General features: G+C 35.7%; 1 long non-coding RNA gene across 1 annotated transcript; it reads right to left on the bottom strand.

Moving 5' to 3' along the window:
- LOC309868669 lies at positions 1–27,202 on the bottom strand. Its single transcript, XR_014313775.1, has 3 exons — positions 27,106–27,202; positions 11,421–11,468; positions 1–157 (listed from the first exon to the last, which is right to left on the bottom strand). It is a non-coding gene; the product is annotated as an uncharacterized lncRNA (long non-coding RNA).
- Positions 27,203–27,496: the final 294 nt, after the last annotated feature.

Below are 27,496 nucleotides of genomic sequence, written 5' to 3' on the forward strand. Positions count from 1 at the left end.
ACAACTATAACAAATAACATAAACTGGGTGACCTAAACAATAGAAATTTATTTCTGAAAATTCTGGAGGCTGGAGGTCCAAGATCAGAGTGCCAGCAGCATGGTGTTCTGGTGATAGTCCTCTTCCTGGATTGTAGATGGATGTCTTCTTGCTTTACCTTCACATAACAATGAAAGACATCATGCATGTTTCTTCTTCTAAAGGTACTAATCCCATTTGTGATCTCCCCACCTTCATTACCTAATTATATTGCAAAGGTCCTCACCTCTAAATACCCTCAAACTGGGGATTAGGGCTACAACATATGAATGGGGAAGAGGTGGCAACTGTGGAGATGCAAAAAACAGTATATAATTCAAGATACTTTAATGCTGTCATTGCTAGGACACTGAAAAGGAAGCTCAGAGGAATTGGGTTTTTTCCTTTGCATGGAGTAGATGAAATGTTAAACTAAGGAAGAGCGGGTGAGAGAAAGGTTTGTGCTTATTTCTTAAATGTGAATATAAAATCATTCATGTTATCATCATCATCTTATCAATAACAGTCTTTCTGAGTACCTGTTCTAGTAGAAATACCACTAGAGGCACAATAAGAAAAAAATATATGAGATACATGATCCCTTCTTTTCTAGGGGTAAGAGTGTGTGGGGGATTTAGTTGAAATTTAGACAGGTATGGTAGAAAAGGGCAACAGATTTCTCCCCAGAACAGCCCAAACATTTAAAGAAAATGCAGAAATGCTTCTTAATGTCTCCACTAAAAACTGCTTTGAAATATGAATCCCATTCCCAGCTAAACTATCAAGCAAGTGTGAACAAAATAACAACAGTTTTAGAATTCAAAGACGAAGTAAGTCTCCACTTTCTAAAAGGTATCATTTGAAGGTATACTTTAGCAAAGCCAAATATAATTCAAGTAATCAATTAATTATTGAAAAGTCCTTGAGTGCACTTAAAGAAAGTCTCTGGATTATAGAATTACTGAAGTCTAAGAAATCTGCCCAATATTGTCCTTTTAACAAATATATTATTAAACTATGGGTCAACTTAATGATTTGTTGAAGATAATTATTTCTTACTCTATACACAATTGAGAAACAGAAGAAAAGCAAAGGAAATTAGAAATACCAGTAAAAAGAGATAGTGGTGCTAGAAAGATAATAATCCAAATAAGAAGTAAACAAAATGTGACATTACTTTGAGCAAATTAATTAAATAAGGAAAATATAATGCATTTGGTTTGATAAAGTTTTCCTTTTAAGTGATACAAATGTACTAATGTAGATTTCTTTTCCTCTTCAAATCCATTCCCACTAGTTAGGCAGTTATGCAGGATTTCAATATTTTATATACTTGATATTGAAAAATCCATTTATTTTAATATTAAATAATCAACTTATCCTTAAGCATAAAAGACTCATCCCCCTAAACTGGAGGTTCTGTCTTACTTACTTCTGCATGAATATCACCAAGAACAATGCCTGCTCTCATACCCAGTAGCAGTCAATAAATATATCTTGTAATAATCATGGGACAGAACATATCTGTCATTCACTTTTTTTTTTTTTAGACTTTATTTATTTATTTGACAAAGATCACAAGTAGGCAGAGGCAGGCAGAGAGAGAGGGGAGGAAGCAGACTGAGCAGAGAGCCCGATGCAGGGCTCAATCCGAGGACCCTGGGATCATGACCTGAGCTGAAGGCAGAGGCTTTAACCCACTGAGCCACGCAGGCACCTCAGTCATTCACTTTGACAGAAGTTCAAGGCAAGGGGTGAAGGGAAATGTGAAGAAATAATCTGTTGCAGGTATTCCTTAATAAAATAATAGCAACCATAACAATTATATCTTAAAGAAAATGAAGGAACAGGACACATTCCCTGTCCTCGTGGACTTCAAAGCCCAATTAAATATAAATATTTGAAAAATAAAATATGGCAGTCACTACAATGTCATTAACAAAATATAATAGCAAAAAAAAAAAAAAAAAAAAAGTTAGTTTACTTGAGAGAGGCTGAGGGGTCTGAGAAAGGAAGACCCGTGTGCTAAACCTTAAAAATGAGTAAGAATTCTCAAGGGGGCAGGGGATGGAAAGTGGCAATGAAAACAGCATGTCAGGAGGAAAACAGAGGTCTCGGTGTAGGGGAGGGCTGGACACAAGACAGGAGAGGCAAATGAAGACTACGTAAGCAACAAGAAGGAGTTTAAATCTATGCTTTGTCCTTCAATCTATGCTTTGTCCCTTCACACAGATACAGTTAAGACATAACAAAACAGAACCTGTGAACTTCATCATTTAAAAAAATGTTCTCTTGGAAGAAAGGCAACTTGGCAAATGAAGTGAAAGCTTATTTGGAATAATGTAAGAAAGCTACTTAGACAGAGGATCATAAAAGAGGCATCATCTTCTTCAAAATGGTGACTCTAGATGATTTCTCATAGAGTTGGAGTTTTACTATAAAGAGCAGCTTTTCTCCTTTTAGCAAAACACAAACTAAACACCCACATATGTATGAAAAATACAAATTATTTAAGAAGGTTGTTTATGGGCTCCAGTGGTTCTTGAAAATCAATTTTATTTCATGTGTTTTTCTTAAATTTCTCTATAAATAAGGGGTTGTAGTGCATCCATGCCTGTTAGCTGGCTTTGTATTACAAACCTAGAAGCTATCACTAAAACAAATGAAAGAAGGAAGAAAGGAAGGGAAGAAATAAACAACAAAAGACCCAACAAAAGAAGAAAAAAAAAATCAAATTGATGAATGTAGTAGGAATTCCTGCACATTGCTATACTTAAGCATTTATTGGCAGAAAAGCAAATATGCATTTTGCTTGCTTTCATTTTCCCAAAGCACAACTTAATTAATGCTGTCATATAGCTTTTGGTAACAGATTCATACTGTAACAGTCCTCCCACGCCACAAGATCAATGGAACCCTAGAAGCTACAACAGAAAGAAATTAGAACGTGCATCAAATTTGTGAAGCTCATAAAGAAAACACATTTGCCCTTCATGTATTTTTAAAGAGATTCTGGCTTCATTATATCTTGTAAATGGTTTCTCTGTTCAGTACAGCAGATAGAATTGAACTTTGGTAGTATTCCATTTTTCAGAAGAAGAAAATGCCGTTCAGTTTTAATAAAGATATTAGTGGTGATATTATTAGATTTAGGTGCCCAGTTAGTCTAAAGGGGCTTTGTAGTATCTGAGAAAGAACCAGGCATATCCAATCACTAAATGTTTTATTTCCTTCTTTCCTTATCCCTCAGCATTCAAGAATCAAGTCTTATTTCCGACCCTGAAAGATTAACTTTTTGATCAGTTGTAGCTCATATTTTGTTTTCAGTAACATATTGAATTACATAGTAGAAAAAAATAAAAACAATAATTTAGAACACTATTTAGGAATATATATTCATTTAAATCAGTTTTCCTTTAAATCATATAATTTTTAGATGAAAATACTAGTCTTAAGAGTCATAACACATAAGTAATTAATTTAACCCCAGGACCAAACTCCCAATATTGATAGTACCAAATTGTATTTAGAGGAAATACATTCTCCTAGAAGGAAACATAGGCAGTGATTTCTTTTATATCAGCCATAGAAACATTTTCTAAGTATGTCTCCTCAGGCAAGGGAAACAAAAGCAAAAAATAAACCACTGGGACTACACCAAAATGAAAAGCTTTTTGTACTGCAAAGGAAACCATCAGCAAAATGACAATGCAACCTATTGAATGGGAGAAGATATTTGCAAACGATATATCCAATTAGGGGTTAACATTCAAAACATATAAATAATTCACACAACTCAACACCAAGAACCCCCAAATAATCTGGTTTAAAAATTGGCAGAGGACCTGAGTAGACGACTTCCCAGAGATGATATACAAATGGTCAACAAATGAAAAGATGCTCAACATAACTGATCATTGGGGAAGTGCCAATCAAATCAAAACCACAGGGAGATATCACCTTCTACCTGTCAGAATGGCTAGACTAGAAAGACAAGAAATGGGTGTTAGCGAGGTAGTGGAGAAAAAGCAACCTTCTTGTGCTGCTAATGGGCATGAAAATTGGTGGAAAACAATATGGAAATTCCAAAAAAAATTACAAGTAAAATGACCGTATGACCCAATAATTCTACTACTGGTTATTTACCCAAAGAAAATGTGAGGGCTAAATTGAAAAGATATAGGCACCCCTATGTTTATTGCAACATTATTTATAATGGTCAAGATATGAAAGCCACCCAAGTGACCATCAATAAATGGATAAAGAAAATATGGTATATATACACAATGGGATATACTCAGCCATAAAAAAGAATGAGATCTTGCCACTTGCGACAACATGGATGGACTTAGAGGGCATTAGGCTAAAGGAAATAAGTCAGAAAGACAAATACCCCATGATTTTGCTCATGTGGAATTTAAGGAACAACACAAGGAAAAAGAGAGATAAGTGAAAAAGCTGACTGTTAAATACAGAGGACAAACTGGTGGTTGCCAGAGGGAAGGTGAATGGGGGGATGGATGAAATAGATACAGGGGATTAAGAGGTTAAAAAAATTTTTTTTTCTTTTTTTTGACAGAGAGACATCACAAGTAGGCAGAGAGGCAGGCAGAGAGAGAGAGAGGAGGAAGCAGGCTCCCTGCTGAGCAGAGAGCCCGATGCAGGACTCGATCTCAGGACCCTGAGATCATGACCTGAGCTGAAGGCAGCGGCTTAACCCACTGAGCCACCCAGGCGCCCGAGGTTAAAAATTTTTTGTTACAAAATAAATCTTAGAGATGAAAAGTACAGCATAGGGAATATAGTCAATAACATGGTAATAACTTTGGTGACAGATGGTGACTGCACTTGTGTTGAGCACTAAATACAGTTTAAAATTCTTGAATTGTTATAGTTTCACCTGAAACTAATAAGAATTGTATGTTCATTATGCTTAAATTAAAAAAATACTGTTTCATACAAATTAAAAAAAAAATGAATCTCTCTTATTCCATATGTAGTTACTTATTGTACAACATATTCCTTCTGATTTTCTACATTAGGTATTTATTATTTGCTTTTCCAACACTAAGTCCTTTCAAAATGAAATAATTAGTTGAAAACTGAATAATTAATTGTAAAAATCTATTTGTTCAATGTTGACTTGAATATTTTATAATATTGACGCAAGCACTATGTAAAAAACAAATTTAACTTATGGTTTATATTTTTGGAATCTTTGAGCACTTGGGTAGCTCAGTCTGTTGCTTGATACACACTGGGTTTTGGCTCAGGTCATGATTTCATGGGTCATAGGAATAGAGCCCAGGCTTTGCACTCCCAAGCAGCCTGCTTGTGACTCTGTCTCTCCCTTTCCCCTGCTCCTCTCCCCATGCACACAGTCGCACTCTCTAAGATAAACCTTTAAAAAAATGTTGGGCCCAATATTCTCAGACTTATTGAAAAAGTTTTTGATTTAAAAAAATGTTTGAGGGCGCCTGGGTGGCTCAGTGGGTTAAGCCGCTGCCTTCGGCTCAGGTCATGATCTCAGGTCCCTGGGATCGAGTCCCGCATGGGCTCTCTGCTCAGCAGGGAGCCTGCTTCCCTCTCTCTCTCTCTGCCTGCCTCTCCATCTACTTGTGATTTCTCTCTGTCAAATAAATAAATAAATAAAATCTTTAAAAAAAAATAAAAATAAAAAAATAAAAAAATGTTTGAGAAAGTATATAACGTTTTTATAGAGTATATAATTTTTTAAATAATTATTGATATTCCAGCAACTGTTCTGAAAAGTAGGATATGCTTTTATATCCATTGTTGTAAGATTTGTTAGGTGGGTCAGATTACATAGCATACATAAATGTTCCTCCAAACATAGTTCAATATTTTAGAGTCACAGGAACAATTGCATTATATGCTTTTTTTTTTTTTTTTTTTTTTTTTTTTTACTGTTGTGATCACACCCAGATTTGTAAACCCTGGTTTCCTTATTCAATGACTAATTTTAGCAAGCTATAGGATTTTCAATAATAGATTTTATGGCTTTGTATCTACATATTCTGCTCAGACTATTAAACTAGTTTTAATTCATGCTGGCAGTATAATTTAGAAAGGAAAAGAGGTTCATTAACTTTTTTACTACCAATTTAAGATTTAGTTTCTTTATTTCCCCTCTATTCTAAGTAATGATGCACAACTTCAAGATAGTGTGCTAACGTAATTTTGGTTACTTTGAAACAACATTTTAAGAATTTAATATCATCAATGCATTTGTAATATTTCTAGGATCTCTGTAACATAGATGAAAATAGTGACTTTTTTCTGTAGGAAGTTATAGAAGAATCACTATTAAAAATGATCATAAAATTATGTGATCTTGATTAATACTAGTTACAATTAACTTAATATATGAAAATATTTTGTCAGAGCAATGGAATTCAACTTTTTATAGTTGAGTGTGAATAGGAAAAATGATATAATAATATAATGAAAAATTATGTTGGGTTAAGGCATTGTACAATTGCCTTATTGTATTACTTCATTATTGCATGCAATGTAAAATTGATACTCAAATATCCCAATGGCTAAATTCCTCTCTTTCCTGAAATTGTGTGAATACAATAGACAAAATCCTGATTCTTCTGAGCACAGTAAAGCACATGAAGAAAAAACTTTTTCAGCTAAGTCTTTTTTCCACAATCATAATACATATATATATATATGCACATACACATACGTACATACACACACATACACACACATACACACACGGCATATACACATATATATACATAGAAAACACGGCTCTTAATGATTTGGAATTATTTAATAGATCTATTAAGAAATATAATATATATACTATAATAATATCAAAATTTAATAAAAAATTTAATGACTATAAGTGCCCATTTTAGATTTTCCTATGTTGTTCCCCAAATCTCTTCATATGATATGTTAACATTTCACTTAAAGACTATCAGGGATAGTCTAAAGGAACTAGTTGCATAGCTGTGAAGTAGAGATTGAATTACTTTGGGCAGGATTAGTAGGCTACCCAAAATCTTAGCAATAGATTGAAATTTTATCTGGCAAACTCTTTACCTCTTTAATGAATGTAATTTAGGTGGAGTGCAATTATAGTATTGCTAGCATAGTCCCTTTTCACTGCATATGAAGCCTCTACTATCATTTTCTGTCAATTTAATTTGTGTTTTGCTAAAAGTGCTTCCAAGCACATGCTTGTGAGTGTATGTGTCACCTGCACATGTCAAGGATTTAGATTAGGGATTAACTATTCCCAAGTATTTCATATATACCAAAGAATGTTGCTATAACTTGGACTTTTGCTGCTGTATAGTTAACCCAGAAGTTGCATAATAAAATAGAGGGTAGTTTGTAATAACACATAAATGACATTTAATGGATATCTGAATCTCAGTTTGTGCCCAGTTTCAACGGGAAATTCAGAGAGAAGTCTTTCCTGGAAAACCTTGGAATAAATAAAGAAGAAAAGGCTGGAGATGGTACAGACCTAAATTGAGGTGTATTGAACCTGATGATCTATGTTTATTTTACTAATGGAGTCAGCAAGTCTTAATGGCATTTCTTACGTAAACACGTACCGTATTCCAGGCACTTGAATCAACTCCTCACATGCATTACCTCTTTTAATCCTTAAGGCAAACTCACAAGGTAATTTTTATGATTATACCCATTTTATTGAGAATATTGAGACAGAGCAAGTAAGTACCAGCCATTTATAATGCCTGGAAGTGCCATTCGCATTCTTAAGAATAAATATTCCATAGACTGTGAATTTTACCTGTTGGTATTTCACAAAGTGCACTCTACCAAGGTGACAGATGGTAAAATAAAGGAAATGGAGCTGAATCTGTGTAAATGACAGGTCGAGCCTGTGTTCCTAAATATTTCACCCACCCATCCTAGGAAAGAGTGCTATTCTAGGAACACAATTTTACTTTTTTCTTTTTTATTAACATGGAATATCTTATTTGTTTCACTTAATTGCTTTTGCCTGGTGGTGGGTATTAAGGAGGGCACATATTGCATGGAACACTGGGTGTGGTGTATAAACAATGAATTTTGGAAGCCTCAAAAAAAAATCTAAAAAAAAATTTATTGATCATATGCAACCCATCAATGTCAGTATAAATTTGCCAGTGTTAGTAAAAATTACTACAGTTGTTTCTTTCCTAGTACAACCACTGCGATATTGCTAAAGGATCTCAGGGTCTGTCCCTTTGAGCACCAGGCCACTCGATTTATTCTGGTAAATTATAGCTCTTCTTCCATACTATTTTGGGCATTGATTTCATGAAAAAAATTAAATATTGCAAAAATACTGATTATGTTTCCCAGATTTTAGAAAGTTTCTTATAAAACACTGTAGAGATCCATAATTTATAGCTCAATGTATGTGATTCTCATAACCAGTCTTATAATTTGTGCAGCAGACCCTGACCAGGAACAGTGATATCTTTTAAAAATACTATTTCTTGAGGCACCTAGGTGGCTCAGTTGGTTATGTGTCCAACTCTTGATTTCTGCTCAGTTCATGATCTCAGCATCATAAGACTGAGCCCTGCTTTGGGCTCATTTCTCTTTACCCCTCATTCCCGTTTGTCCCTTCCACACCTAACCCCACCCCACTCCTCATACATGCACACTCTCTCTCTCAAATACATCTTTAAAAAAAAATATGTTTCTTATGGAAAAGAAACTTAAGTGTAATTATTTTTACTTAGGCCTTCTTAAGTAACTCTACCTGCTACGTTTTTGGGAGTTGATAAGCTAGATGATGTCATAAGGACAAAATGAACAGAACTCTTAATGAAAAAAGGTTCTAAATAGTGTTCTAGAAATCTGTTCTAGATTTCTTGTTAATGTATTTAAAAAAAATTTTTTTGAGAGAGAGACCATTGACTAGGGGATAATTTCACCTCACTTTTCCATAAATTCTCACTAGACACTTCAAATTCCACAATAAAATCTTTCATTAAGACATAAATATACACTTACTTGAAAAACAAAGAATTGTTATGATCTACATACTTTCCAGAAAACATGTCAGTATTTGGTTTAAACTCAACTTCCATCAATCACTGGAGGAAAAAAAAAATTATAGGAGGATAACTTAAAGACAAGTTCTTTTCAAAAGCTGTGAAACATCATAATGTTGTTGTAATATTCTTTTTGGAAAGAACCTCATTTGAAAAATACATTAGTAGCTTACAATATCATTAAAGTTCACTCTGATGTTCATAAGATTTTAATGAATAAACATTAGCATGAGTTGGTTGATTCAGATGTGCCACTCAGTTGACCTAGAAGAACATGACTTATTTATAAGACTGAAAAAATCCCCGTCATTTTACAGTATAATTTATCCACCAGTGAAATTTGAAAAGAGAACAATATTGGTTATTGATAGAGACTTGAATTTAAAAATAAAAGATCATTAGTACTAGAAGACCTATAAAGAGGCCAAATAAAAATTTAGGAAAGCCATTTTATTACTTGAAGCTGACATAAATAATGTAGCTCATTAATTTAGCTACTCTTGACAGTCACGACAAATATCCATTCATATCAACAGCAACACAAGTGTATATGGGACAGATACTTCCAATTGCTCAGTATTTACTGGATATTGGATATTCAGTAATGGATTGAATTTTGCTTGAGATGTCAATGTCTTGCTTAAAAAAAAAAAAAATTTCCTGACCCCTTTGAAATAAGGGTGGTCATATGTTATATTTCTGGATTAATAAGGCATAAGGTGACTTCTTTTTAAAAAATCTTTAAGATTTTATTTATTTATTTGACAGGCAGAGATCACATGTAGGCAGGGAAGCAGGCAGAGAGAGGAGGAAGCAGGTTCCCTGCTGAGCAGAGAGCAGGAGGTGGAGCTGGATCCCAGGATTCTGGATCATGACCTGAGTCGAAGGCAGAGGCTTAACCCACTGAGCCACCCAGGCACCCAGGCATGAGGTGATTTATTCGAAGAAAGCACCCCTTCTTCCTGCCTCCTGTATGCCTATGGTTAAGTGGCATGGTTAAAGTTGGAAAACTGTTTTGTGCTCCAAAGGATGACAGTTAGAAGATACAGGAAGCAGAGGAGCTCAAAACAGTCCTAACTGACATAGTACCCAGAGGAAAATCAGAAAACAGTAGAGACCTGAGCACATTATATCAACCTGGGGCGTGGTATCAGTGGATTCTGTCTTGCTGGACTGTGTGATACTGTGGAAATGCTGATTCAGCGTCTTCAGTTCTTCCATATACAAGTAGTACAACACTTGACAAGATACTGAACTTCTCCAGGACTTTTACTATGTCTAAAATCAACAAAGTAACCTCGATGATTTGTTTTCAACTGAGGAGATGGAAGGTCAAAATTTCAAGGTTGTACTTTTATATTGCACATGTATTACTATGTTTTTATAGCTGCAAAGTTCAATTATGTACACTAAAGCCTGACAGCCTCCATACTAGTTTGAATAGGAAAACATACTTAGTTGCATTGTGATCAGCAATAAAAAGCCACAAATATACCATGGAAAAATTATCAAATTCTTTAAGGGGACATCACATTTGTAAATGTATCAAAAAGAAAATGTGGCTTTTAATAGTACATTGAAACATCATTCTAATTGATTTTTAAGAGGATTTTAAAGTTCTGTCATTTTGTGATTAATAATCAATATCACACTGCAGTTGGTAATGGAGCTGGAAAATCTTTGATTTCAAGCCCAAAGTTATTCATTTGTCTAGTGTATTTATGGATTTATTTATAGTAAACATAACAAATATAGGCCTTTATTTATAATTGGGTTCAGAAAATAATGTGAATATGTATGTGCAAATTTGGAAATCATTCCTTGCAAATTTAAATAAAGATTTTCTCTGATTCTCATTGCCCCTTAAATTTTACAGACCTGGAATGGTATATTTTTGTTTAAGAACTCAGAAGTAGACTAATATAAAAGTTGGGACCCTGAATTCTTTATTGCTATGACCTTGCATTTCTACATGAAAGTGCTTCTTTATGTGTTTTTCAATATAATCACAAAATTTTATAGCCCAATCTAATAACTGTCACAGAAGTCTTAGAGGAAATATGGGTATATATAACCAGCAATCTGGAATAGCTGCTTTGATTTCAGATGAGCTTCAAAACCCTTTAGTTCACATGTAGATATTCTGTAGTGCATGATGGGACTTCTCTCAACTTCACAGTCAGTATCTATGAACACATGCAAAAAGACTAAAATGCCAAAACCAGAAAATAACAGAGTAAGCTGAATGTAAGCAAAAACTATTTGGTAAAGTTGAGAGGTCCATTCCTACTTAATGCATTGTCCATGGTCAAGTGTTGAGATACTCAACCTCAGAATACTCACCATGCTTCCATCCTCTGAATTAGAACAGTGCAGGGAACCATCTTTCTCCTTACCACCAAAGAAAGAAAGAAAAGAAAGAAAGAAAGAAAGAAAGAAAGAAAGAAAGAAAGAAAGAAAGAAAGAAAGAAAGAAAGAAAGAAAGAAGAAAGAAAGAAAGGTGGAAAGAAAATGGAAAGCATCCTAACTTCAGCACTATCTTGTTGCCCTCCTTTCTAACTCCACGACATACAAAATTGTCACTCATATCCCTAAATGCTCAGGGATTATTTTTGGAGACAGGCTTTGTCCCTCTTCTCCACTTCCATTAGCTTTTTTCTGCCTCCTTTCATTCAATGATACGACACCCAGTAGGTGACGTGGCAGGAAGTAGGATATGATATGTAGAAACACATTGTAATGTGTGATGCTAAATTGCTGAAGAAAAAAAAAAAACTTTATTGTTAGGAAAGATAGGCAGAGCACCAGAAGTGCTATGTGCTTTCCAAGATGCCCTTCAATAGACGGATGGATAAAGAAGATGTGGTCCATATATACAATGGAATATTATGCCTCCGTTAGAAAGGATGAATACCCAACTTTTGCATCAACATGGATGGGACTGGAGGAGATTACGCCAAGTGAAATAAGTCAAGCAGAGAGAGTCAAATATCATATGGTTTCACTTACTTGGGGAGCATAAGGAATAACATGGAGAACATTAGGAGAAGGAAAGGAAAAGTGAACTGAGGGAAATCGGAGGGGAGATGAAACGTGGGAGACTGGACCCTGAGAAACAAACTGAGGGTTTTGGAGGGGAGGTGGGTGAGGGTTGGGTGAGCCGAGTGGTGGGAGAGCACATATTGCATGGAGCACTGGGTGTGGTGCCTAAACAATGAATCTTGGAACACTGAAGAAATAAAATTAAAATTAAATTAAATTAGGAAATTGTTAATTATCTTATTTCATTATCAGTTATTGTTGTTCATCTTCTACTGTGCCCAATTTAGAGATTAAACTTCATCATAGCTGTTATATATAGGATTCAGTACTGTCTGGGGTTTCAGGAGCTGTGCTTTGGGGCAGAGTGTTTCCTATCTTTATTCTTGTAGTGTAAGCCTTGTGTAAGTTGGTTTTTCTTTTTTGTAATCTAAGTGTCTGACTTAAGCTTTATTGCTGAGGCATCATTGGCATTGCCAGTCACACAACTACATCGAAAAAGGACCACCAGCACTTGCCTCCCAGGCCCCTTTGTTTTAGAGATCTTGGTTGATTTTGATAACTGACCATTTGGCCTTTCCTTTCCTTTTTTTTTTTTTTTTTCCTCCCTCTTCTGTGTTTTAAATTCCCTCTCTTATGTTTAAAAATAAAGATTGATCCTGCAAAACCCTAGGCCCTCACCCTTGACACCAATAAAAGCAAAACCACAGACTTATGCACTGGTCTCTATTTGAGACCTCAGTATGTGGCCCCAGGTGTGTTGTGTAATCTCCAGGACTTGTAAGTAATAAACCATGTCTCTTTTAAAGTTTCTGGCAGTAACTGTTAAGGGCATCTTGCAACCATCATAAGAAACACAAAAGCCAGTCCAGCCACAAAACTGGTTATTGAGAGGCTGGGACTATCACAAAACAATTCTATTGTAAAGGTCACAGAGTTTCCCAGGTCAGAGAACCTGCATGATACTGAACCTCTATTCAGCAGCCCCACTTCAATAAATCACTATTGGATACAACAAAATGAATTAGGATTCTTGTGCATCAACCTGGCTTCTTGGTCTAGATCTGAGTAGGGACATGTATAATAACCTAGAGCAAAACAAATACACAGTGAAGGGGATGTGAGTCTCAGATTGATCAAGTTTTCTCAAAAAATTAAAAATAGAAATACCATACGATCCAGTAATTTCTACTACTGGGTATTGAAAATGAAAACACGAATCCAAAAAGATAGATGCATCTCTACGTTTATTGAAGCCTTATTTATAATAGCCAAGAAATGGAAACAACTGGAGATTGATAGATGGATGGATAAAGAAGATATGCATATTATAATATGCATAATGGAATATTATTCATCCATAAAAAGAATAAGATCTCATTTGTGACAACATGGATAGGCCTAGAGGGTATCAGGGAGAGAAAGAAAAATACCGTATGATTTCACTTATATGTGGAAACTGAAGAAAAAAAAAAAGGAAAAAACAAAAACAGACTCTTAAATATGAAGAACAAACTGGTGGTTGCCAGAGGGGAGGTAGGTGGGAAGGTGGGTGAAATAGACAAACTTCTAGTTACGGAATAAGTAAGTCCTGTAGATGAGAAGTGTAGCACAGGGTATAATATTGTAATAATGTTGTATGGTGATAGATGGTAACTCTATGTATTGTGGTGACTACTGAATAGAATTGTCCAGTCAATATGTTGTATACCTGAAACTAAAAAAGACAATGTATACTAACTGTATTTCAATATTGTTTTTTAAGAAGGAGAAGAAGGGAGGAAGGGAGAAAAGAAAATCTCCATTCCACCAAATTCTAGGCTCAGATTCATCACCCTCCATTCAAGGGTAGCTGAATTGTCAACAGACAAAGTAAACAAGTGAAATGAAATGAGGTCTTGGAAAAGGCAAGAACTATCATGACAAATGAGAGTAAGAACTGAAGTTTGAAAATTATTTTCTGAAAGAAATAGGACATTCAAAACATCAGTTTAGAACATCAGGTGCATGTTCTTGGCAAGATATGGAAAAGATTGGCATCTATAGAAAGGAAAGATGAACAACAGCAGAGACAAGGCTGAAGGTTGGTCACTCAACAGTGAGAACAGAGGGCAAAAAGACATAAAAGACAAGATTAAACAGCCGCAGAGCTGAGATGACGTGCTCGGTTTAGAATACCAGTTTAGCAATCTTTCCAAACATGCAATCCTTTCTTACTTGTTTACTACAAGCCTGTTCAGCAAGCACTTTTGCACATGGAATCTATTTCAATTTGGCTGACTTTTTGAAAGCTAAAAAGTATAAATGAAGAAGAAGGAGAGTAGCATTTAATAGGCAGTGGAGGAAGAAAAAAAAGACTTAACTCTGCCCACCTCTGTTATTTTTTTATTCAGTGACAGTTTCCCATTCAGGCAGCTCCGACGTTGTTGTCATACTCAGAAAATTTCAAATGTTATGTCTAATTTATTTTAGCCCTTGGATCATAAGAACTATTGGTTGAAAAAGTGTGCTTGGCAGTGTACTTACTTCTGATTAATAAAGTCCTTAATATATGCACCATGATTTCTGTCATCCAATTTGAAAGAATTACTTCTAAAGATATATTTCCATACACTCTATTATGACACCAGTGAATGATCTGAAATATAATAAAAACTACAAATGGCCTACCATGGTTTCTTGTTTGTAGTTAATGTTTAATAATCATGTATTTGATTTTCATTTTTATTTTATTTTATTTGGATTAAATGTCTTGTGACATACCCAAGTCACCCCTTAAAAAGTGACATCTTGGGGTGCCTGGGTGACTCAGTGGGTTAAAGCCTCTGCCTTCAGCTCAGGTCAGGATCCCAAGGTCCTGGGATCAAGCCCCACATCGAGCCCCACATCGGGCTCTCGCTCGGCAGGGAGCCTGCTTCTCCCTCTCTCTCTCTCTGCCTGCCTCTCTGCCTATTTATGATCTCTGTCAAATAAATAAATAAAATATTTAAAAAAAAACCTGGCATCTTTTGGGGGAAACCTAAGGGAAACTAAGAAGAACCTTTAAGAGAGCTCTCTCTATAACCTAAAAGGATGCCTTCAACTCATTCACAGTTTTCCAGATTCAGTGATAAAATGGACCATATTTTTTCTGTCTTAAATGTGGGGAATAGTAACATATTGTAATTACTGTTAATTTATTTTTTTCATCTCTTTCACCTAATGAAAATCATGGAGTTCTCACATAGGTGATTTGCCATACAGTTTGTCTCTGTGAAAACAATAGATGTTAGAATCTTAGAGAGAAAAAAAAAAAAAAAAAGCAGTTTATCTCTGGTAAGAAAGAGAAGAAATTGCCCTTTGTTTCATGATTTTTTTCATAAAAATTTCTGCTCTATACTTGCTCATTCTAATAAAAGAAAATCAACATGCATTGAAATGTATTAAAAGCAATAGTAAAATTGATATTTTTGTTTGTTTCTATTCTCTTATTCCTTACTTTGCTTTTCTTTTTCTTTTTTTTTCTATTTACAAAGAGGATTTTTGCTAAGTAAATAGAAAAGAACAAGTGTTTAATAATTATAGCCAATATTTTCATTGTATTGTGTTTTTTTAAGCTTATAATAATACTTTGCTTTAATAATCCTGGACAACCAAACACTTGAAAATACAACATCTTTTCTCTTAAGAGTGAAGATGATACAAAAATTTCTTTCATGATGAATTAATTTTTAAAAATTAATTTTAAAAAATCTGTAAAAAATTCATTTTAGATGGTATAGCATGATCCCATTTTATAAAATAAAAACTGCTCCCCACATAAACAAGCAAGCATATGCATTCATTTGTATACAAAGACATTTAATTATGCATTTATGATCTATATAACACAGGAAAAATTCCATGAATCACTTTTTACCCTTATCTTAAAAGCCAACATATTCACCTAGTTTTCCTCTTACCTGGTTCCTCATTTTTGTTTTTGTTTGCTTCTTTCTCTACTCCTTCCAGTCCTCTAATCTTCAAGTTCAGTCAAAGATTCATTCTTAAATTTATACTCATTTCATCTACGATCACTTCCTTGGTGATTTCATCCATTCTTTGTCCTTAAATATACCTATATGCTGATGACCCTTAGACTTGTATCTGTATTCTGGATCTCTTCCCTGACTCCAAATTCATATCCAACTGCTTACCTACATCTCCACTTAAATGATATATAATCACCTTTAAGTTGACATGTCTAAAATTGGACTTCTTGTTCTTACATCATCCCAAACTTGTTCCTACAATCCCCCATCTCACTTTATGACAACTTTGTCTTTCCTCTTCCTTAAGGTTAACAATTCGGAGGCATTTTTGAATCTAGTCTTTGTTCCATACCCCACATCTAACCCATCGTCCAATCCTGCTAACCTTACCTTCAAATCATACTGAAAATCCAATCACAGTAGTCCCTTGCATTTTCTGTGATTTCCCTCTCCCACAGTTTCCCTGACAAGCAGTCAATCATAGTTTGGAAGCAGATGGTCCTCCTGATGAATCATCAGAAGGTCAAGAGTGGCCTAAAGCTATGTCACAGTGCCTGCATCATTTACCCCAGTTCATCTCATCATGGAGGCATTTTATCATCTTACATCATCCCAAGAAGGCTGAGTACAGTGCAATAAGATTCTCAGAGAGAGAGAGAGAAAGACCACATTCATAAAATTTTTATCATACTATATTATTGTTAATTATCTTATTTCATTATCAGTTATTGTTGTTCATCTTCTACTGTGCCCAATTTAGAGATTAAACTTCATCATAGCTGTTATATATAGGATTCAGTACTGTCTGGGGTTTCAGGCATCCTTGAGGGTTTTGGAACACATCCCTCCATAGATACAGGGGGAGGGGACTACTGTCTTGGGATTTCTAGGACTATACTAGCACAAACCTATTTCTGAATTATGGCAAGTCTTCCTGAGCCCTGCTTTACCCCTTCAGTCTGTTTTCAACACAGCCAGCATGACCCTTTAAAGCCAGACGGAGATTGTTTCAGTCTTTACAAAACAACAACAACAACAACAACAACAAAAACCTCCAATATTTTTTTCATCTGCCTCAGAGCAAAAATCAAAGTACTTACTAAGACATACATCCTGGCCCATACCACCTGGTAATAACATCATTTTCTTTTTATCTTTCTTTCTATTTCATTCACAGGAATCTTCTGTCTTCAAACCTTCTAGGCATACTCTCAATTCAGAGCCTTTGCTCTTATTCCTTCTGCCTGGAAGCTTCTTTTCCAGAGGTCTGCATGGTTTGACTTACCAATTCCTCTGTAAAGATTTTGCAGCCATCCAACTAAAAATTTCTGTAGGGACTCCTCCAACACTTCCTAACCCAACCCTACTGTCAGTTTTCTCCTTACCATGTATCATTGTATCTTTTTCCACTTAATTTTTTATGTATGCTTTCCAGTCAAAATGTAAGCTTCATGAAAGAAGATAGATTTGTTGCTTTTCTCTTATGGATTCTGGGTGTCTACAACAGTTCCTGGCACATGGTAGGTGTTCAATGAATAATAATTATTCTCTCCAGGCAATAGATTGGAAAAAGTGAAAGGAAAGACTTTTAGTTCTTTTTTTCATCATTTTAAAAAAACATGATCATGGGTAAATCTTACTTTCCTTTCCACATAGACTTCAAGAATAGTATGATGCAAAACTTCTTTGTGATAAAATTGGAAGTTCTAACAACATTTTTCTCACTGGTTGATAATTTCAAAATTTAGGGTTTAAATAATTATACTTGTCAGGTCATATTCTCATTGATCCTAAAATAGGAAGCATTGCTAATTGCTTTCATAGCTAAAACCAGTGCTTATTGTTATACCTCAAGACATCTTGGCAACTTGGCAATTGTGATGATTTATTTATATCAGGCTAAGGAAGTTTCAGGCTGGCTTTCACATCAGGCCACTCCATAAGTGGAGATTCCATTTAAGGAGCAAAGCAGTTAAAAGCTGTATAGGAAGAAGTTCCAAAAAGAGCCATGGATGGAAGAGCCAGGGGTACAATATTCAGAATTGTAGTGAAGTAAGATAAATATTAGATGGAGGAGAATGATGACTATGGATAACAGGGTTTTGCTTAAATTGGGATTTCAGTGAAGGGCTTCTAGATGTTACAGGGATCTTAAAAAGCTATTTGGATTCTCAACTACAACTAGAACATTGTAGAAGCTGGCAACTTACAAAAATCAAAATGTAAAACAGTGACCAAGTTGGAAACCTAAATCTGAGTGACACTCCTAAGAGTGGGGAGAGAGAAGACTCGGGCTATGAAATAAGGCATTAAGGCTATAGTCAGCAAAGGCAGATAAGCTTTTGCTCATGTAGAAACCTAGTAGTCAGCACCGGGATAAACATCCATACTCCATGACCAGAAATTCAATGTAGTAATGCAGCAATCGCTTATGGGGCACAGAACCTGCCTAGATTCTGGGGCAGGGATTGCCTTGGTTCATTTGTCCTACCTCATGTCTACGTTGCCCTGTGCCTTTGCAGGTGGAGAAGACATGGGATCAAAGAGAGCTAGTAGTGGTTTTGCTTTTTTTTTTTTTTTTAAAGATTTTTTCCATTGTCACAAATTATTTTCATTCATTCATTCATTCATTCATTCAACCAACAGTTATTCGATCATTGTGTAAGGCACTGACAATAGAACAATAGAACAACAAGTAAGACAGATTCAGTCCTTGACCTCATGGAATTTTGCTTTAGTTATAACTTTTTCTTTAATGTATTGTCCTATATGGGAGAAACATTTAAATACTCCTTTTAGTTTTATATCTTGCTTTATCTTGTAACACTTTTACATTTCAGTCTGAAATGCAATGGCCTTTAGAGAAATATCACAGAGGACTAAAGAACTGCCAAATGGTCAATGGGCTCTTTTTTTGGTTAATAATAGTCTGGGCTGATTCCCAGCCCCAAATTGTCATAGATGCTCATACTTGGAAGGGATGCTAGATGTTTTCTAGACCAATCTCCTCTTTTTTTTTTTTTTTAAGATTTTATTTATTTATTTGACACAGAGGGAGAGATCACAAGTAGGCAGAGAAGCAGGTAGAGAGAGAGGGGGGAAGCAGGCTCCCTGCTGAGCAGAGACCCAGATGCGGGGCTCGATCCCAGGACCCTGAGATCATGACCAGAGCTGAAGGCAGAGGCTTAACCCACGGAGCGACCCAGGAACCTGACCAATCTCCTTTTTATATAAATCTTCAGCCCAGGGAAGACATAATGCAGGCCAAAATATGTGTAAAAAATATCAGCTCAGCCAGTACTAGATTGGAAATCTCCTGATACCACAGATGAGTGGATTTTCTTCCATGATTCTACCCACTAAGTATCAAATGAAAGCCGAATTTTAGCATACATTTTAAGTTTGCCAATCAGTACATACCTTGCCATTCCCTTCATATTAGAGGATTCATGTTGTTTCTCTGGGGGAAAAAATGGCTTTCATTTATCTGTCTGTATTTTTCTTCTTTGTAACACATAAAAGGGATTGCTGAAAAAAAATGAAACCTCTGAAAACCATTAAAAATAATGAAAAAAGTTATACCCTAAATTTCAACTTGTTAAATCAAAGTTGGTAAGTTAGTCTTTGAATATTTAAAAAAACGTTAACACTTTAAAAAAAGTTTTTTTTTTTTTAATTTGAAAGGCTTTGGATAAAAAAAAAAAACAGTAAAAATATCAACTGTGTTCACAGGTGCATCCTCTATCATCTTTTCCTTTTTGTCTTTATGAGTTAGAAACCTTTATATACACGAGTAAGTTTTGAGAAAAATTGGTATTGGGAAAGGGGAAGAGAGAGGCAGCTCCTCTTTGCTTAACTGGTCTTTGGTACAGTCCTCTGTTAGTTGTTGGTCTTCCTACTGATAACTAGCAACTTGCCATGGGGTAGTTCTACACAGCAGCTGAACTGGCTCTTATTAGGGCACATGAGGGTTCTTCTGATGCCACACTCCCCTGAGGTGACCACAGTGTCTCTCACTCTCTCATCCACCTGCCTTTATCTCCTTTTCCTTCACATTTCCACCCAGGAGAAATCAGTTCAACTGGAAGCTCAAGGGCAGTCGGGAAGGTAAAGGAGGAACCAAAATTACAACATACACATATTAATACCTTGTGTGTCTTTTGAGATTTATGTTTTATACAGCACCTTTATTGGTTGTTCCTCAAAATATTCCACTGCCAACCATTCTATGGAGGGAGATACTTCGTATGAAAAAACTCTGCCTCTAACCACCTGAGTAGAGCTGTCTTCCAGACTTATTTGGGCCCCACCACAACCTAGTGTCAGCATTGAAGCCTACGGCCTCCAAATCAGCAGAGGCTACTGTGGATTCCATCAGAGGGAAGCATCCTTGGTGGCAGTCAATTGTCTAAGTATTTATGTTTAGAACTCTTGAGGCTCCCAAAAGAATTTCTCAGCAAACATCTTTTAGGACTTTTCAATGATGTGCTGATCATGGCATAGATGAATCATATTATCACCTAAATGTTTGGGTTTCAAATTGATTATGCCTAGAACATCAAAACCACCTCTCCCCATTCTTTCTGCTTTATTTTTACTCAACTGCCAACCAAATGCAAACTCAGCTAGCCATCTGTATACACTCTATCATGTGCAGACACTCTTTTAGGTGTTGTGGTTATAGAGGTAACACAAGAGTACATGGAGCATACCTATCATAGGAACAAGATGTAGTTACTGTATTAAGGAATCTCAAATCTTCTATCTGTAGGCAATTGTTAGGAGCATCAAGGAGTAAAAGGTAAAGAGACAACTGTCTCTTTTTGCAACTTGTGTTTGTTTATTGTCACTTTCTTTGCAAATGCTATGTTGTGGCTGGTACCTTCTATATGGCAACCATCCAAATTCTGCCTCTCATATAAGGCCCTGGTATGAGACTTTCACACAATCTTCTGAGGTCTTTGACCATCGTTCCCCGTAACGTGGGAGATAATTCTAATGCTACTTCTTTTGTTGCCTCAGCTCACAGTGCCAGTGGTGCACCTCATGGCCTCTCCTGGCTGCTGTCTTGAAACACAGCAAAAGTCCACCAAACTTATGGGGTGCCCACTCATGGGAAACATCCACATACCTGCCTCAACTATCAGTAGGATTGCAGATGGGCCCAACGCTTTCTCTTTTTCCTTCTTGTGAAGTCTTTGTCATCCTTAGGTAGGCCCACTGACATAACAGCCTGAGTAGATATACAATGGGGAATGGAATATTGATGCTTCTTTCTTGCAGACACCCCCCATTTCAACTCTTTATCATATTTGGGTTTGGGGGAGGGATCAATATGAGCACCCTCTTTCTCTGTTCCCCAATCATCTGTATAAGTTCTTTATGGGATGAATCTGTGTTATGGTACTGAGGATAGAGCCAGTTTTGTTTCCTCTGAATAAACCTTGAAGAGAATTTGCTGCATCTAGTTGTAGATTTCTTTATAGTTATAGTCCTTTACCAAGGAAAAAATACACAGGAATATTTGATATCTCCTATTCTCAACTGCAAACAAGTTGCCAACTCTAGCATGGCAATAAATGCCAATCAACATTCTTTATCAACCCAGTAGTAAACAGGCCAATACCAGATAATAATACGTATATGAAAATAAAATAAGGTTATATGTCAGGGCATTTAGCCTGAGAGGTTATAAAAGCTTTCATTAGGAAGACATTTGACTGAGACCTCAATGACCAGACGGGTCAATGTTATAGTGATCTGGGGGGAGGAAGGCACATATAATTATAAGCAGAAGAAATAACCGGTGAGAAAGCAAAACTTCCAAGATTGAGAATGAACCTAGAAGATATGAAGAAGCAAAATAATAAATCAGTGTGAATGTAGCAAAGTTTCAAAGTAGGATGATATGAAATTGGTTGAACAGGTAGACAAAGAGAGGTAAAGGTGGCTTATAAGAGGGTGTAGACTTTACTTCATTGAATTGTGACATATATTAAAGTAGAAGTAAAAAAAAATCACTGATGGATTACATGTAGGTATAGACAGCAAGAGAAAAAGGAAAATTTTAAAAAAAAACAAGTCCTTGGTTATTGACTTCAACAGCTATAAGGATGATGGTACCACTTACCTAAATGACTAGAGGAGGAATATATTGTTTTTGCTGTTTGAATCTGTTTGCTAGGGCTGCCATGACAAAGTATCTCAGACTGAGTGGCTTAAACAAAAGAAATGTATGTCTCACAGTTCTGGAGAATGGTGGTCTGGGACCAAGGTGTTAGCAAAGTTTGTTTCTTCTGAGGCTTCTCTCCTTGGCGCATAGATGGTCATCTCCCTGTGTGTCTGTGACCAAGTTTCTTCTTTTCTTATAAAAACATCAGTCATATGGGACCAGGACCCACCCTAATGATGATTTTAATTACCTCTTTAAAGACCATATCTCCAAATGTAATTACATTTTGAAGTACTGGGGGTTAGGACTTCAACATACAAATTTTTAGGGGACATAATTCAGTCCTTAACATAGTTGTTATTAATATGTATGATGTAGTAGGAGGAAATGAAAGAAATCAAGAACTCCATTTTAAAAATTACTTTAGGATGTTTAGGAAAAGATAAGGCAGTCAACATAATGGTTACTCCATACATCATGTACTGTAAGTAGCATTGGCTTTTCTCTTTCCCCAAGTGCTACCTCACAATATAACTTCCTCTTCATGGAAAATTCTTCATATGTGGTTTGTGCCCACAGTCAAATATCATCTCCATGTCAATGCCTTCTTATGTTTTTGGTTCATAGTTTTTTTCTCTTCTGAGACCTGTGGCACCTGTCTCAATAATGCCTCTCTCCACTTTAATGCCTTCCATCACTTTGGGTGTGACTTCAACACTGATGGAGAAAAGTCTACCAATTTAATAGTCTCCATACTCCTAAACATCTTAGACTATTACACCCTGAAACTCTACTTCACTTTACCCCTCTCTCTATTTACCACAGCTCTCATCCACTCAGCAGACAGTCATTGACACATACAATGTGCCATCTTCCTGGCAAGTGCTGCAGATCCACAAAGATGAGTAATACCTACTCTCTGCTCTCAAAGGGCTTGGGTCTTGAGAAGAAAGGAAAGAAGTAAAAAAAAAAAAAAAAGAAAAAATTGTATTACACAATAAATTTGTTACTTTTTATTTGTTCACTTACTCAACAAAGATTAAATTATAATAGCTTAGTACTTTTTTTAAAAAAATTATTTATTTATTGGACATAGAGTGCAAAAGATGAAACAATGCACACAGTAAGAGAAGCAACCTACCCACTAAGCAAGGAGCCTAATGGGGGCTCAATCCCAGGGCCCTTGGATCATGACCCAAGTGGAAGGCAGTCACTTAACCAATTGAGCCACCCAGGTGCCCCAACAGCTAATACTCCTGAGTGTTATCATTGCTTTACATGCTTAACAAATATTAACTCATTTTAAGCCTCACAAACATGAGCTAGGACCTTTCATAATTCCTCTGTTACAATTGGAAAAAAGTGAGTATTAAGAAGTCAAATGAGTGTCCAAGGTTACACAGCGTGTAAGTATCAAAGCTGGGACTTGACCCTAAGTAGCCTGGCTTCAGAGTCCATTCAATCAGTCATGCTGCCTTTTCTGTAAATACAATTAAGCTATGACTCTAAATTGACATCCTTAAAATGATTACTGATGTTGCATAGCATAAAGGAACAGCAACCGTGCTACCTAGTCATGCCAGCGTAAGGTCCAGAGCAACACCCTCATTAGCCTGAAAATTTGGCAGTCATTCTTATCCTGCCAATAACAAAACAGAGAGACAAAAAGGATTTCAGGCACCACAAGGGTAAGATTTTGTTTAAGGTGTCAGAATAACATGCAATAAATTTGACTAGAGCTTTAGTGAATCCACCATCTTCTCAAGAAGAGCCCTCTTTTATTATCATGCCCATGCCAGGACTTGCCCCAGAAGTGTTAAAGCACCTGAGTCTGGTGATAAAGGGGACAGGATTACTAGGAAGAAAAAGCCAGAAGAGAAATGGAGTCTGCCATTTCTGGTAACATAACAGGTGCAACTTCAACACAGTTCCCTCTTTTACCTCCCAATTAAAATGGATCCCAATTAAAATGGATTTCTCTTCAAGGAAAATCCCTGCTCTGTCTCTATACTGCTGTTTTCAGCAGCACTACTCAAAGTTAAAACTAAATTTGGAAACTCCTAAGGAAAAAAAAATTGGACACAGGCCAAGGATAGTCCGAAAGTGAATGAAAATCTTTTTGTAAATTTTGTTGATGATGGAAAATCTGGCACAGGAAATATGTCTGGCAGCAAACCTATCTTTTGTAACAAGGAATCAAATGTGCATGACAACATTCTTTGCTTTATAACGGATTATTTATGTCTTTACTATTAATGCTTTCAGGAAATACATTTATTAAGAGATAATCAACTTTGTATCTCTACAGTAGGCACTATGGGAATAGGAATGGATTTAGATCTGAGGTATGCATTTGGGGTAGAATAGCTGTGGAGGAGAAGGCATGTGACTCAACGCCTCGAAAGAGGAAGAATATTTAGCTAAGTGACAATGTGATACTTTAAAAGAGGAAACAACATGAACTAAGGCACTGAGAAAAGAATATGTCCGTACTAAGTACCTGCAAGAGTTTGGTTTGATTCATTTAGAGAAAGTTCAGAGGAAGCTTGAGGAGTATTGGGATACTCTGAGGTTTGTAGCATACAGTAGATGGTTAACAACACTGTGTATCACATAACCTTGGATTTGGCTCAGCTTTGCAATGAAAAAGCAAGACTCAAGCTAAGTTAGGTTGCCTCTCACAATCTGTTCCACAATTTTTAAAAAAATTCTTTACCTTTTCTATAAAAAAGATTTTATTTATTTATTTATTTATTTGAGAGAGAGGGAGGGCAAACATATGTGACTGTGGGGAGGGATAGAGGGAAGGGAGAGAGAGAATCTTAAGTGAGCTCCACTTGAACTTGGGGCTCCACCTCACAAGCCTGAGACCATGACATGAGCTGAAATCAAGAGTTGGAAGCCTAACCAACTGAGCCACTCAGGGCACCCTGCTGTTTCCAACCCCCCCCCCCTTTCTTTACTTCAAACAATTAAATGAGGTAATGTAACTCATTTAGCAGAATATCTAGCAAAATGTTAGCTTTTATTGTTTTCATCCTCATTAGGATTATTTTAAAATTAGTAAGAGCATTAATAAGGATTTGAGTAATGTATGAGGCTGGATTTGATACTGTAGACAGTGCTAGATTTTTGAGTATAATAAAATGATACATTCTGAATAAAGTGATAAGATTTCATCTGATAGCACATTAAAGCTAAATTAGAAAAGGATAATAAGAATATATGACTTCGACCTCTTACCAGGGATAGGCATCTTCATAAAGATAGACTCCCTAATTAAAGATTGAAATAACACTTTTTTTTAAATGAAATACCTTATATAAAAGTATTATGGATGTGAAGTTCAACATGATGACTATAGTTAACACTGCTACATGATAGGAAAGTTGTTAAGAGTTTAGATCCTAAAAGTCTCATCACCAGGAGATCATTTTTTCCCTTTATTATTTACTTGGTTCTTTTCTTTTTATTGTATTGAAATGAGAAAATGTATTGTGGTAACCATGTCATAATACATGTAAATCAAAGCATGATGCTGTATGCTTCAAGCTCACAAGTGATGTGATATATGTCAATTATTTCTCAATAAAACTGGAAAAAATTTCTAGTTTTTCAATAATCTGGACACTTCAATTGCTCCCCTTTTCCTTTTCTTACTGTTTGGGACCTTCTTATTCATTACACCATATTCAAAGGCACAATGAAGGGGCTTGGGAAGGAGGTAGAACACAAATTAGATTTTTCTACTTGACTGGAGACGTGTAACACGATTGACCAATTCAGGACTTCTTTATAGTTCTCATTGTATCTTAATACTCCCTTTTCCCCTAAAAGTATTTTATGGATTCCTCCCCCATGCTTTGGAGGAAAGGTCAAGGAAGGAAACACCACACAATGGATAATTGTGCAATTTCAGAGCACAACTCTCTGGTACATATTAAATATTTTCTATTTAATTAGTAGTTTAATAGATCAAATTGCATATTACTCTAATTATGCAAAGCTGTATTGAAAATAAATGATGCATGTATCTCATTCTTTTTATAAGAACACTGCTAATTACTAAATGATGGTTTAATGATTTGCAACTGGGTTAACCACATACATGGCATATTTTAGTATACCAGTTTTATATCAATCCCAAGCAGTAAACAATCAAGCAATCTCAAAATGCATATATTTAATACAGAACCATAATCTACACTAGTTGGAAAATTAGATTGTCTGATTACACTCACTTTTAGTTAAAAAAAAAAAAATTACTACCAGAGTAACGAAATTCTGCTTTAGCCAATTCAAATTTTCTTTGAATTTTTTTCTTATCTTAAATGTTGACTCCTTATTTGCAAAATGTGAAAAACAATCATACCATGAAATTATTTGAGAGTAGGAACTTAATACATGTTTTCTGATACTTGTGAAAAAAAATAATCAAACCTCTAGCCTAATTTAAATGAATCTATTTGTCTTTGCTTTGCTATACTGACATATCAATCTAGCAGGATAGCATTTTTTTCTTAGTAGTTCATTTATTTCTGCAAGATTTATATTCATACCAATGCTGTTGGAGTCAGAGTCATTTTCAGGCTTATTGAAGACTTCCTTCAGGATTCCTTGCAATCTTATTGGTGTCACATTTTCAGTACACACACCAGTTCTATCATTCAAAAATTTTATTGCATTTTAATTTGCACAGATGGAACAAAAAAAAGTAAGACAGTGGTTGAAAAATAAAACATTTCTGTTTCTTCAAAGGATTTTAAAAGATTAGAGGAATACAAAGACCAGTAACGATTTTTCTTACCTTTCTCCACTCGGCAGCGTGACATTGGGCATTTACACTCCCAGATGGGATCAGTATAGAATGCGAGCATCTCTTTGAAATCAGATATTTCTGTGGCCTGTCAGATTCTAGGGAGGGTGAAAAAAAAGAGCTGGCTGGGTGAAATGAACATAGTGAAGAATTATGGGAAATGTAGTAAGAAACAGTAACTCAATAGCAGTGATAAAAGTAAAGGGGAGAAAACCAATAATGTTTGAAATGTAGAGATCCTGATATTTGAGCTGACTTTGCTGTACCACAGAAATGCTCACCCAGGAGAGTCTAAAACAGGAAACGCAGTAGAAGTTTATAAAGTTTATAAAGTTATTACATGGAAGCCACTGTCATTATGCCTCAGACACAGCACCTGGGG

Source organism: Mustela nivalis (genome assembly GCF_964662115.1).
Source record: "Mustela nivalis genome assembly, chromosome: 7".
Lineage (NCBI taxonomy): Eukaryota > Metazoa > Chordata > Mammalia > Carnivora > Mustelidae > Mustela > Mustela nivalis.